Consider the following 12,424-nt stretch of genomic DNA (forward strand, 5'->3'; position numbering starts at 1 on the left):
TCGAGCTGTGAGGATATTACCGGACAGACTTGGTGCTTCAACTTAAGTACCTAATTCAACTGAATCATATATATATATATATATATATATATATACATATACAGTTGCGGTACAAATGTTCAGAACGGCATTGTTTTCGTCAGAAAAGTAGGTATAAGTTTTTATCAAAGTTGTTTTATATTCTATAATTTTCACAGACAATAAATACGATATTATTTGTTATTGTCTGAGATTTGGGTGTAATTTGAGAGGATAATACAAACGTTATGGATGATTTAGTGATTTACTGCAAAACCCATAGCGGCCAAAATGATCAGAACGGTTGCTTTTACTTCATGTTGTAGTATATTTAACCGGCGAACTCTAATGTTTTGAATTTGTTTACGTGACGGTTCGTTTACTAAACATTAGTAAGAATATCCGCAGTGTACTTTGTTAATATAATGCCACTTACTCCGTTACCAATTCGTCAGCAGATTATTAAGCTTCGAAAGAAGGATAATTTAAGTATTGGGTCTATTGCAAAGATTGTTAACAAGTGTTGCTAACGGTATTCTTAAGATCTACGGTGGTTGTGGTTTGTGTGAAGCAAGGAGGTCTACAGGTAGGCCAAGATAAACGACCAATAGAGAAGATCGTGCCATGGTAAAGTTGGTTAAAAAGGACAGATTTAAAACTGCTGCTGCTGTTTCTCGGGAAATGAGCATTGTACTGAAGAAACTTTACCTCGAAAAACTGTGACTCGTCGTTTAGTTGAACATGACCTACAAGCAAGAGCACCTGCAGTGAAGCCACTGATCAGCTCCAAGATTAAAAAGTGTCGTCTTACCTTTGCAACCGAACATGTGTTGTGGTCTCAAGAGAAATGGCAAACGGTGCATTTCAGTAATGAATCTAAGTTTATGTTATTTGGCGTGAGGGCGCGTGGCTTAGTGGTTAGGGCATTCGGCTCATGATCGTAAGGTTGTGAGTTCGATTCCCGGCGACGCGTTGTGTCCTTGAGCAAGACACTTTATTTCACGTTGTTCCAGTCCACTCAGCTGGCAAAAATGAGTTGTACTTGTATTTCAAAGGGTCAGCCTTGTCACTCTCTGTGTCACGCTGATTATCCCCGAGAACTACCTTAAGGGTACACGTGTCTGTGGAATGCTCAGCCATTTGCACGTTAATTTCACGAGCAAGCTGTTCCGTTGATCGTATCAGCTGGGACCCTCGTCGTCGTAACCGGCGGAGTCTTTAAGAATGTTATTTGGCGCAGATGGGAAAAGGTACGTTCGTCGAAAAGTAGGTGAAAAATTGTCGCCTAAATGCCTTAAGACTAGTGTTAAATTCGGTGGAGGAAGTGTCATGGTTTGGGAGATGATATCTGGAGATGGTGTGGGCCCTTTGGTGCGATTACATGGAAAGGTAAATTCAGGAGTTTATAAACAACTTGTAAAAGATCATGTCTTGCCTGTACTGAGAAATTCAACAAAGCGACCACCCATATTCATGCAGGACAATGCCCCATGTCACAAGGCTAAGGTGGTCATGAACTTCCTCAAGGCTGAAAAGGTTATTTTTATGGATTGGCCTGCTCAAAGCCCAGATCTCAATCCTATTGAAAATGTGTGGAATATTCTAGGAGAACGTTCGAAAGCCAGAAATCCTAAAACAACAGAGCAATTATGGAATGCCCTTCAGGAAGAATGGAATAAGATTACCCAGCAAGAAATTGAAAATTTAATTTCCTCATGCAGTTGAAGATGTCAAAGTGTGATTGAAGCTAAAGGGCTTCACACTAAATATTAAGTAATTCCAGTATTCTCTATCATTTTTGATTATTTTGTTATTTTTTCAACCGCCATGGGTTTTGCAGTAAATCACTAAATCATTCATAACTTTTGCATTCTCCCCTCAAATTACACCAAAATCTCAGACAATAATAAATAATATTGTATTTATTGTCTGTGAAAATTATAGAATATAAAACAACTTTGATAAAAAATTATACCTACTTTTCTGACAAAAACAATGCCGTTCTGTACATTTTGGCCGCAACTGTATATACATACACACATATATATATATATATATATATATATATATATATATATATATATATATATATAATATATATATATATATATATATAGATAGATAGATAGATAGATAGATAGATAGATAGATAGATAGATAGATAGATAGATAGATAGATAGATAGATAGATAGATAGATAGATAGATAGATAGATAGATAGATAGATAGATATACATATATATATATATATACATATATATGTATATATATACACATACATACATGTGTGTGTATATATATATGTCTGTGTGTGTGTATTTGTGTCTGTGTGTGTAAGCGCACATATGTGCATATATTACTCAGATACGCACGTGCACACACGTACAAGCACACACCTGTGTGTGTGTGTGTCTGTGAGTGAAGTTTTGTTCGATGGAACAAAAATGTGAGCTTAGAATGAATTCACTGCTAATAATAGAGTAAAATATCTTCATTTAAACTTGAAACCTAGGCGGCTGTTTTAAGCGTCATTTTGTTACTTTTAAAAAAATATGAAAATGGCTGGTGAAATATCCATTATATAGTTTTGATCATATTTGTGAGCTTGAGATTAACCGATTGCTTTAGCGGGAAATTAAACAGGAATAGTGTTAGAGTTATTAGGTTGGAAATAGTTTGAAGAAATATCAGTTTAATCAAGCGAAAGTACCAAAAATCGAATCGATAAAAAAAAATTACACGTGTAAAAATTTAACATTGTCAAATGGAAGGAAATACATCGAGTGAACGTATTATTGTAAGAAAAGAAAATGTGGGTATTGTGTTTAATATTTAATTTTGTGATAGCTTTATGAGGAACAACCTAAAATAGAATTGATACAGTGAATAAAATAGCAAATTTAATAAGAAAATATATTTCTCCTGGTGTTTAACAGAAAAATATGAGTGTAAGAAAAAAATATGCTTGACTAGTCAAGTCTCCTTAATGAAAAATATTCGAAAAGATATTAGACTTTTCTGTGACATAGGATATCGTAAATAGAGACAAATTGATAAATAAATAAATATACAAGTAAACAGGACTTGCTGTCTATAAGAATATGGGGCTGTGATAAGGAACTATAAAAGTTAAATAATGTGATAGAAGACACAAAAACTGCAGATCTAATCATATATACAAACAATGACCAGCACAAATATTGGTTATCAAAGAAAATATATTTATAAATAATACCATATTAAAGTAAATAAACAATACAAATTGGGGAACATGCATGTAGACATATGTTATTTATGGAACATATTCTATGACGTGGGAAAATATGTAGGAGAATACAAAGAATGGAAATTAATATCGGATTTGAAGATGAATAGATTGTGAAAATTATATATTTTTATAAAATATAATAAATTACTGTAATAAATTCTCAAGGGTAATTTTAAAACATCTACTATTATATATTCTTTTATTCTTTTACATATTTTAGTCATTAGATTGTGGCCATGCTGGGGCAACACATTAAAAGTTTTAGTCGACCAAAGCGGTTTCAAAACTTATTTAAAGTATGATACTTTTTCCATCAGTTTCTTTCTTGCCGAACCATTAGGTTAAGTAAAGGCATGCAAATCAATGTGTTGTCGAGCAGTGTGTAACAAACACAAGAGCGATATGTAGATACCATGAAAGAAAGAGAAAAGAAAGACGAAAATGGACAAAGTCAGCTTGGCGGAACAAAAATCATGTTAATTTGTGCAAATATCGACGTGATGTTACGATCAAATTGAAGAAAACTATTGACATAATATCTTCCTGATTTCTCATCATTTTAATTCTACGACATACGCATTCATCTTCCCTTTTGAAAAGTTTGCTTTCGTACCTGCTACTTTCGTTCTCCGCTATCTAAGAAGTGTTCTCCTTGCTTAAGAGCGAACGCCTCACAGACTACATAGACACACAATCTTCCCTAGTTTGTTTGTTTTGTTTTTCTTTTTACACTCCAGTCGAAAGTCTTCTATTTAATATCTTCTGTCACTTCACTCTGTTTTTGTCTTAGCCATACGAGCTAATATATTCTGTGCGCTTTTCGATAAGTCGACATACTTAACTACTTGTTAGAGTTTTTTTTTTTTTGCAACTTTTCTTATATTTGTTCTCTTCCTCTCTTTTAGTCCTCTTCTTCTGCATCGTTTTGTCTTCACGGTGCTATTTCTAATTAGTGTTTGTTATAAATCTACGCGACACTGAAGTGGGCATTCTTGTTGTTATTGTGCCGAAATTGCCTTGATTTTCAGTCAACGGTTGATGTGGAAAGATTCGATATATAAACTATGAACTTCAACACAGCTTCAATCTATCTCATAACGTATTGGTTAACCCGGAGCTAGAGCAGAAGACCCTAATCCAAATTTCTGCAAAGTGGGGCTGGTCCCGAAACCACGTGGTTCCAAAGCGAACTTTTTTAAGTACATAGCTGTACCTTCGTATTTCAGATATCTATTTACTCCTTATGAAGTTGCTAGGGGCAATGGTTCTGGTTTCTTCCATCAAAACAAAATGTGGAAGAAAGAAAAATTTCATTTAATTTACAATGTGATGTAAAGTTAAGAAAAGTATGCAAGTTGCAGGTGTTTAATAATAAATTGGGAAAAAAGAATACTAACTGCTTATAGTTGTATAACAAAGAAAATATTCTATGTAGGTATCGTACTGAAATATCCGTGATGTTAAATACATATTACTATTTATTATTTGGAAGAAGGCGGGCTGGCAGAATCGTTAGCATGCCGGGCGGAATGCTTAGCGGTATTTCATCCGTCTTTAACGTTCTGAGTTCAAATTCCCTCGAGGTTGACTTTGCCTTCCATCCTTCTGAGATCGATAAAATAATACACTGTTGTCGATGTAATAGAAATTACCTCGCACCACACCCTAGTTGCTAGCTTTGAACCAAAATTTGTAACCATTATTAGAAGGAAAATTTTTTCCTACGTAGGTATGATGCTAAAATTCCCGAGGGGTTAAATACAAATAGATTATTTATGAATTACAAATAATATAAAAATAGTATCTTGACATTTTCAGGACAAGTTAAATTTTGATATTTTAAAGTTAAGTTAATCCGATATATGAATACTATTAATGTGATAAGTAATTAATTTCATGGTGATTGAAAGTGAAGTTTAGACGTAGAGTGTCAACAAATTAAGTGGGGTATCACAGTTTTCCAAGTAATGATGATTCTTTGTAAGTTGGGTACACTAAAATTTGAACTAGTAATTAATATGTTTGCATTAATTATGTTAGGATTAGTTTAATATTCATATGCTCAAATAGTATTTTCGGCGAGATAAAGAATTTGAGTCAGAGATTTCCAAGGATTAAGTTACAGAGACTATGAAAATATGTTAACATAATGTATTTTTGTTAGCCTTAGGGATCGTGGAAATAAAAAGTTTATAAGTAAAATGTTACGAAATTTCCTGTCAGTAATTAACAGAGTAAGGGAGTAACACTTCAGCTGTATGAATAAAGAATATATTTCTAAAATCAATGCTTACCTTCTATGGTGGTGAGCTGGCACAAACCTCCGATATTGGTAGAATGTGTCACATAGAACATGGTTTATTCTTAACGTTTTGGATAAAATTTTGTATTTTAAAAGTTATTTCGTCAGAAGTTACAGAGTGACAATGGACAAATTCATGTTTGATAAGTGCCAATACACGAAACTCTCAGCTTTTGACTTACTCTCTAACTTCTGCCGATGATATATATACATTTTAAATATCTGTGTAAAAAATCTCATCATGCTATCGATCCTATGAAAGAGCCTCTACTTGGTCGCTCCACACGCTAAAAACAGCAGCCAAAGTATTTCCCTACCTAAATCACACGCCCATTGTATGTAATGTCCTACACTATCCATAAAAAGACGTTTTGCTGAAGGCTGCAATGTCTTTCATGATAGGTTGGTAGTATCAGGGTTGATTTGAAGATACATAACAACAGCATTGTGGTACATTTCTATATTAACACCTGCACGATTAGTACTTTTCCAGGTTTATAATCTTAAAAAATTGAAATATTATCACGTGGAAAAATTGAAATATTTTCTTTCAGTATTTTATAAGGTAAAATCTTAACTTATTAATTTACACATTATTAATTATCTTATAACAGCAATACTTAAAATATTGCAGCTAAAATCAAAATTTGAATATAAAAAATTATTTTATTATAGTTTACAAATAACACAATACTTATTTAAGTAGAATTTGGCTAATTTACTACCTTAAATACAGAAAAAAGTGACTAATTAGACAAACTTACAAATTAGCTGAACAGTTTTGTACAATAAATTTAAAAGATGAGAACTGTAAAGAGTGATAAATTAGAAGAACTGGCATTCTTTGCTGCAATATTTTAACAAAAAATTTCTTATTCTTTACTTTACTAAAAGTAATAGTTTGTCCTATATTTTTACAGGTGTAACAAATTGTCCTGTACTTTTCCATGTTTATAATCTTAAGAACATTATTTTTCCTGCTCGCATTTTTCCATGTAATATATATATTCCCAAAATGACAAAGTAGTAGTAGTAGTAGTAGTAGTAGTAGTAGTAGTAGTAGTAGCTGTTGTTGTTGCTGTTGTTTAGATTCAAGTGAATCCCGATCGAGCAGACCTATGATCAAAGATATTCCATCCATGAACTTCCCATTATTTTCGTATGTGCATGGAAACCAAAAGAGCATTATTCGATGTATCCTTCTCTAAGACAGCAAAGGGGCATTTGGTTGTCTTTCTCAGTAATATGAACTATCGCGGAAGAATTTCCACATTGCTGTTGTTTCAAGGTAATAAATTATAAGAAACGTCTACAAGTGAAATAAACTATAAAGGTCTTTATTTATAACACAAAGAAGGTTGATACACTTAAATATATCATAGAAGCTATTGCAGTCAATATTATGGACAAAAATTGAAGTCGGAGAGCTGGTAAAATCGTTCACTACTCTTGGCTAAATCCTTAGAAGCATTTCTTCCGTCTTTACTTTCTGAGTTCGAATTCCGCTGAAGTCGACTTTGCCTTTCATCCTATCTGCGTCGATAAAATAAATACCAGTTGATCACTGTGGTCGAGATAATCGACTTGCACCCCACCCAACCCCACTCCCGAAATAAAAGGTTTTAAAGGGTTTTTACTTAAAAATAAAGAATTGTTGGTATGACAGAAAGTTTTGCCGTAAATATGTTTAAAAATATGCGGCCCTTGTGTTAACATATACGCGAACAATGCGACCCGTACTGACTCTGTAGTTTGAAATGCCTGGTCAAAAGAGACGTTATTTGAGTCAATGGAACCGGAAACACTGTATTAGAACTGGATGTCAATAAAATTAAAACCCAATTGATTAGAATTAGCAAAATTATGCGTAAAAGTTGATGAATAGTTTTTATCAAAACTACTACTTAATTTACACATTCAATTCTGTTTTATGTTTCTCCCCAACAGCTAACAAAATATTAAATATTATACAAAATACCCTCGTTTTTACCTCCAATGATAATTTTCCCAAGTTATACTCTTTAGTTTTAAGACGACAGCTATTTGGCTACTCAATTTGATAAATTTCCAATATAGTAGAATCTTCCTTTATTAAGAGTGCTTTTGCATCCGGTTTTCTGAAGCGTGAGTGGAGTATCATAGTTCAAATGTTCCGCTGATGATTTTAATTCGGTGTTACGTATGTGTCATCTTTTATCAGGGCATCTATTAGGGTTGTCGACATTGTTGAATGAGCATCAGAACAGCTATACTGAAAACAAATCTACATCGAACAAGAAAAAGATGAAAACAATAGTTTAATCATCAGACAGAGGGCGGATGGCATACACATATCTTAATTATTGTAATGCTAATGCAAGAAGTAGAATCAGTTGCATACGTGAGTATGTGTCTACTCTTATTTCTAAATTCGATTGGGATAACATCAATGCACCGTAGAAGTACATGAATTCCATCAGTTTTGGATCAGTTTTATAAACATTCACACGAGGTTGCGAATGCATGAAACATTGCTTTTTATAAAAGTAATGAAAATAAGTTAAAGTGAGAAAAGTGTAGTGAAAAGAAAGCAAAATACAGAGTAACAAGGGAAAAAAGGAAAGAAACCGGCCCCAAAGCTTATAAAAACTCCCAAATAACTGTTTTCAACAGATGCAGAGGAATTTTATGAATGGCTAGATCGCCGAAATGCAACGAAACCTTTTGATACTTCATACTAGACTGTAGCATCAAGAAATAAATGAAAAGTGAATATAATAGATTTTTGTGAGTTCTTAAATAGCAAAAATGATTCATCCTCGACGTAATTGTCACAGATATACACACATATACGCGTGTATATGTGTGTGTGTTTGTTTGTTTGTATGTGTGTGAGAGAGAGAAAGAAAGAGAGAGAGGGAAGAAAGAGAGAGAGAGAGAGAGAGAGAGAAAGAAAGAAAGAGAGAGAGAGAAAGAAAGAGAGAGATCATTTTGAGTAAACCAAAGTTTATATGGAAAAGGTTCCAGCAATAGATTACTATTTTATCTGTGAGATTATCACTTTCGCAAGAAATCTACAGTTTTCTACAGACAGTATGAGTTATTTAATATACTGAGATGAAAGAACAACTTTTATCTTCATCCCTCGGTGTAACGTATTCTATTCACAGCTTTACTGCTACAAGTAATAGAAACTGAGTAGGTTTTTAATCACTGAATAAGACCAAAATTTCCCACAACTTCATCTAACTAATTGAATAATAACAACAGCATAGCAGTATTCTCTTCGTCATAATCATCATCCTCATCTTCATCATCAGCAGCAGTATTTTAATCATTGTCCTCATCAATATTGTTGTCAACGCTGTCGTTGCCGTCGACATCATCATCATCATCATCATCATCATCATCATCATCACCACCACCATCATCGCCATCATTATCATCGTCGTCGTCGTCGTCCCCATCATCATCAACATCACTACAATCTTCTTTATTCTCTCTTTCCACTGATCTCATTAAATCTTCATGTCATTTATCATCTCTCATCTACATTGGCTGTTAAAACGCCCGGCCATTTCCTGACCCACATTTGGTCTTTCAATTAATAAATATTCTTGAAAGCCAGAAAGCTAAGATATACTTGCAGCCTGATATTTGAAGTAGTTGTTTTGATAGTAATGCTGATGGGGATGGTGACGCTGGACTCAATTTTTTCTTTAGATTAATGTTAAGTATTGCCTTGACGCACATTAAGAGAGAGAAAACTCTCTAAATTAACTTTTTGCCCTCTCATTACATTTAACACTTATACTTACTTTATAGTTACTGAAGTTAGAGGGAAACTGTCCAGCTATTTTTTTCCTACTCCTCTTCCTGGTAACACACACACACACACACACACACAATCGTGGCATAAGCACACACTGTATTCTTAAATATATAAAAGATAATGAAATTTTGAGACGTCCAAGTAAATTAGTAGCAGGAGGTAAGTTAAATATCTTCAACCGAGAATCCAAATACAATAGTTTCTCCTGCAGCATTTCCCTTGCAGGAAGATTAATTCAGGAACCAATGAGTGCGCATCTGCACTGTCACTCGAAATAACAGTAATTTTTCGCTCAGATCCAACAAACATTACTCTCTCAAAGCTGGAACGCCTTTCATCATATGCCTGCTTGTTCAGAGGTCATTTGGGACTTAAAAGTAACAACGACAACAAATTTACTTTACCGAGCCTTTATAGAGCACTTGTTAATATAACCAAACGTCGGCGGAATTTGAACTCAGAACATAAACACTGATGAAATGCCGCTAAGTATTTTTGCCCGGCGTTCTATCGATAGCACGCCAGGCAAAATAATTAGCGGCATTTTATCTGTCTTTAAGTTCTGAGTTCAAATCCCACCGAAGTCGACTTTGCCTTTCATCCTTTCGGAGTTGATAAAATAAGCACCAGTTGAGTACTGTAGTTCATCTAATCAACTAGTCCCCTCCAACGAAATGGCTGACCTTGTGCCAAAATTTAAAACCAATATAACCGAACAGAATTTCCTTTCTCGTTTATATTTTTCATATAAAAGAGTATGTAGATGTAAATACGGGTACACATCTCCTACATAAGGAAAACAACATGTACACATATATGTCCCCCTCCTTCTATTGAATTATAACCAATAAACTATAAGTTTGAAGGTAAACTAATTTTCCATCTGAGACCCCCTTCGGTCACGACACAGACCATGGGATTGCACCTAAAAAGTTACCCTCCCAGGCACAAGTCCGGGCAAGATTGTTTATGGAAGACCAGCAGTCGCCCATGCATACCGGCCTCCCGATAGAGCTTGGCACCTGTGACGTCGCAACTCATTTCTATAGCTGCGTGAAATGGAGCAACGTGAAATAAAGTGTCTTGCTCAAGAACACAACACGCAGCCCTGTCCGGCATTCGAACTCACAACCTCACGATTGTAAGCTCGACGTTCTAACCACTGAGCCATGCGCCTTCACAAACTAATTTTTCAGTAATATCTTATACTAGTAGATTCGATAAAAACCAAAAGTGTTGTTGGCGACGTTGTTAGTTTATATATGCTATATATACGTTTTCATACCTGCTGCAGGTATATTGTTATATTTGTAGTGTTCTTTTATCCTTTCGGGGTCGATTAAATAAGAACCAGTTACGCACTGGTTCGATGTAATCGATTTAATCCTTTTGTCTGTCCTTGTTTGTTCCCTCTATGTTTAGCCCCCTGTAGGCAATAAAGAAATATACATTTGTAGTGTTGTGTGTGATAAGCTGTCAAATGTACTGCAGAATTGTTGTAGATATGAATCAGATGTCAGATCTAGTAAAGATCCGTTTTCAATTGTTATAGGTATGTTGTAAACGTGTTGTATGTTTCGTGCCAGATCTCTTATTATGTATGTTGTAGCTATATCAGGCATCGATTGTCGAGCCTGTTGTGAATTCGTTGTAAATATTTTGTAAATATGATCCCAGTTATGTAGCATCATCTATTCAAGATATGTGCAGATATAAAGTCACTATATAGTAGATATGTTGTAATGTCTTGTTTAGGTTAAAATGTATGTTACCTGGTAGATACACACTTAATTCGCAACCACGACTCGAAGCCTCGGTTTGCATGTTAGTTTCCATTATTCTCGAAATCTGTACTCAGAATTTATTTGTGCCACCTGCCAAATTCGTCACCATTTTGGGTAAAACAGAGTCCACTTTATGTAGCTCATCAAATTCTATTCAAATTTAGGCAGCCATAAATTCATGTTACTTTTTAACACCTTCACTGAGATTTAGTTTTTCACACACACCTACACTAAGTTTATTCGTGCGGGGAGCTTTACATCATTACCTTCCTCCTTTCATAGAACCTAGCTGCAGACAGCTATAACTACCTACAAACGAGAGATTCTTAATAAAAACTGAGTGATATTTGTATTTAACTTGTATTTAATGCGTCGTAGTTGTGAAAACTTCGTAAAGATTGAATAAAATCTGTATAAGTATAAACAATTTTTATTTTATCAATTCATTTTAATACATCTCCATCTGTCATGCGTAACTTTCCCCAAACTTCTTTAAAATTATACTCGATACATAAGTGTTACCGTATATATTATCAGAAATGTTGTTATGTCTGTTATAAATATATTGTTAAATTTCTTTTAGTATCTCGTCAAATCTTTTTTTAATCCAGTTGCTAAACCCGTAGCAGAATACCAGATCTGAAATTGTTACGATCAGCAGACAAGCGTCAGTTTGCAAACTTCCATTCTCATCCGTTTATTATCACACTATTACGTAGATGTATCAAAGCTTTATGAGCTCCAAAACTTTAGCATAATAGAGAAAGATTCACAGCCTTGCTTTAATTTAAGGTTGTAGCTACTTCAGATTAGATTAAAAACAATCTCATTGCTCTCTCTCCCGTCCAATATAAAATCTGACCTTTCATAGATACATAAAAAATTACTAAGATAAAAATTGATAAGAAATTGTTTATATAAATCTTCCTATCCTTTCATATGGAATAATATACAGCATTTATACCAACCATATATCGTTGTTAGAGACTGTGTAGATAAGAACATTACTGTATATTGAAATAAATATTCGAGATCAAATCTTCTTTGTGTATATACACTCAATAAGATAGTTGACGGATTTCAGGGATTAAGTTCACAAAGTAAATTTAATTACGCTGCTATGAAAGAAGGGAATCTAAAATTTCGTACATGGCTTTTCTTCGGATGGAAATGAAAAGTTTCCTGTAAATGTCTTTGATATTTTCAAATTAATGATCTTACTGAAAATGGTTAGAATTTAC

Source organism: Octopus sinensis, linkage group LG2, assembly GCF_006345805.1.
Source record: "Octopus sinensis linkage group LG2, ASM634580v1, whole genome shotgun sequence".
NCBI classification, from domain to species: Eukaryota; Metazoa; Mollusca; class Cephalopoda; order Octopoda; family Octopodidae; genus Octopus; species Octopus sinensis.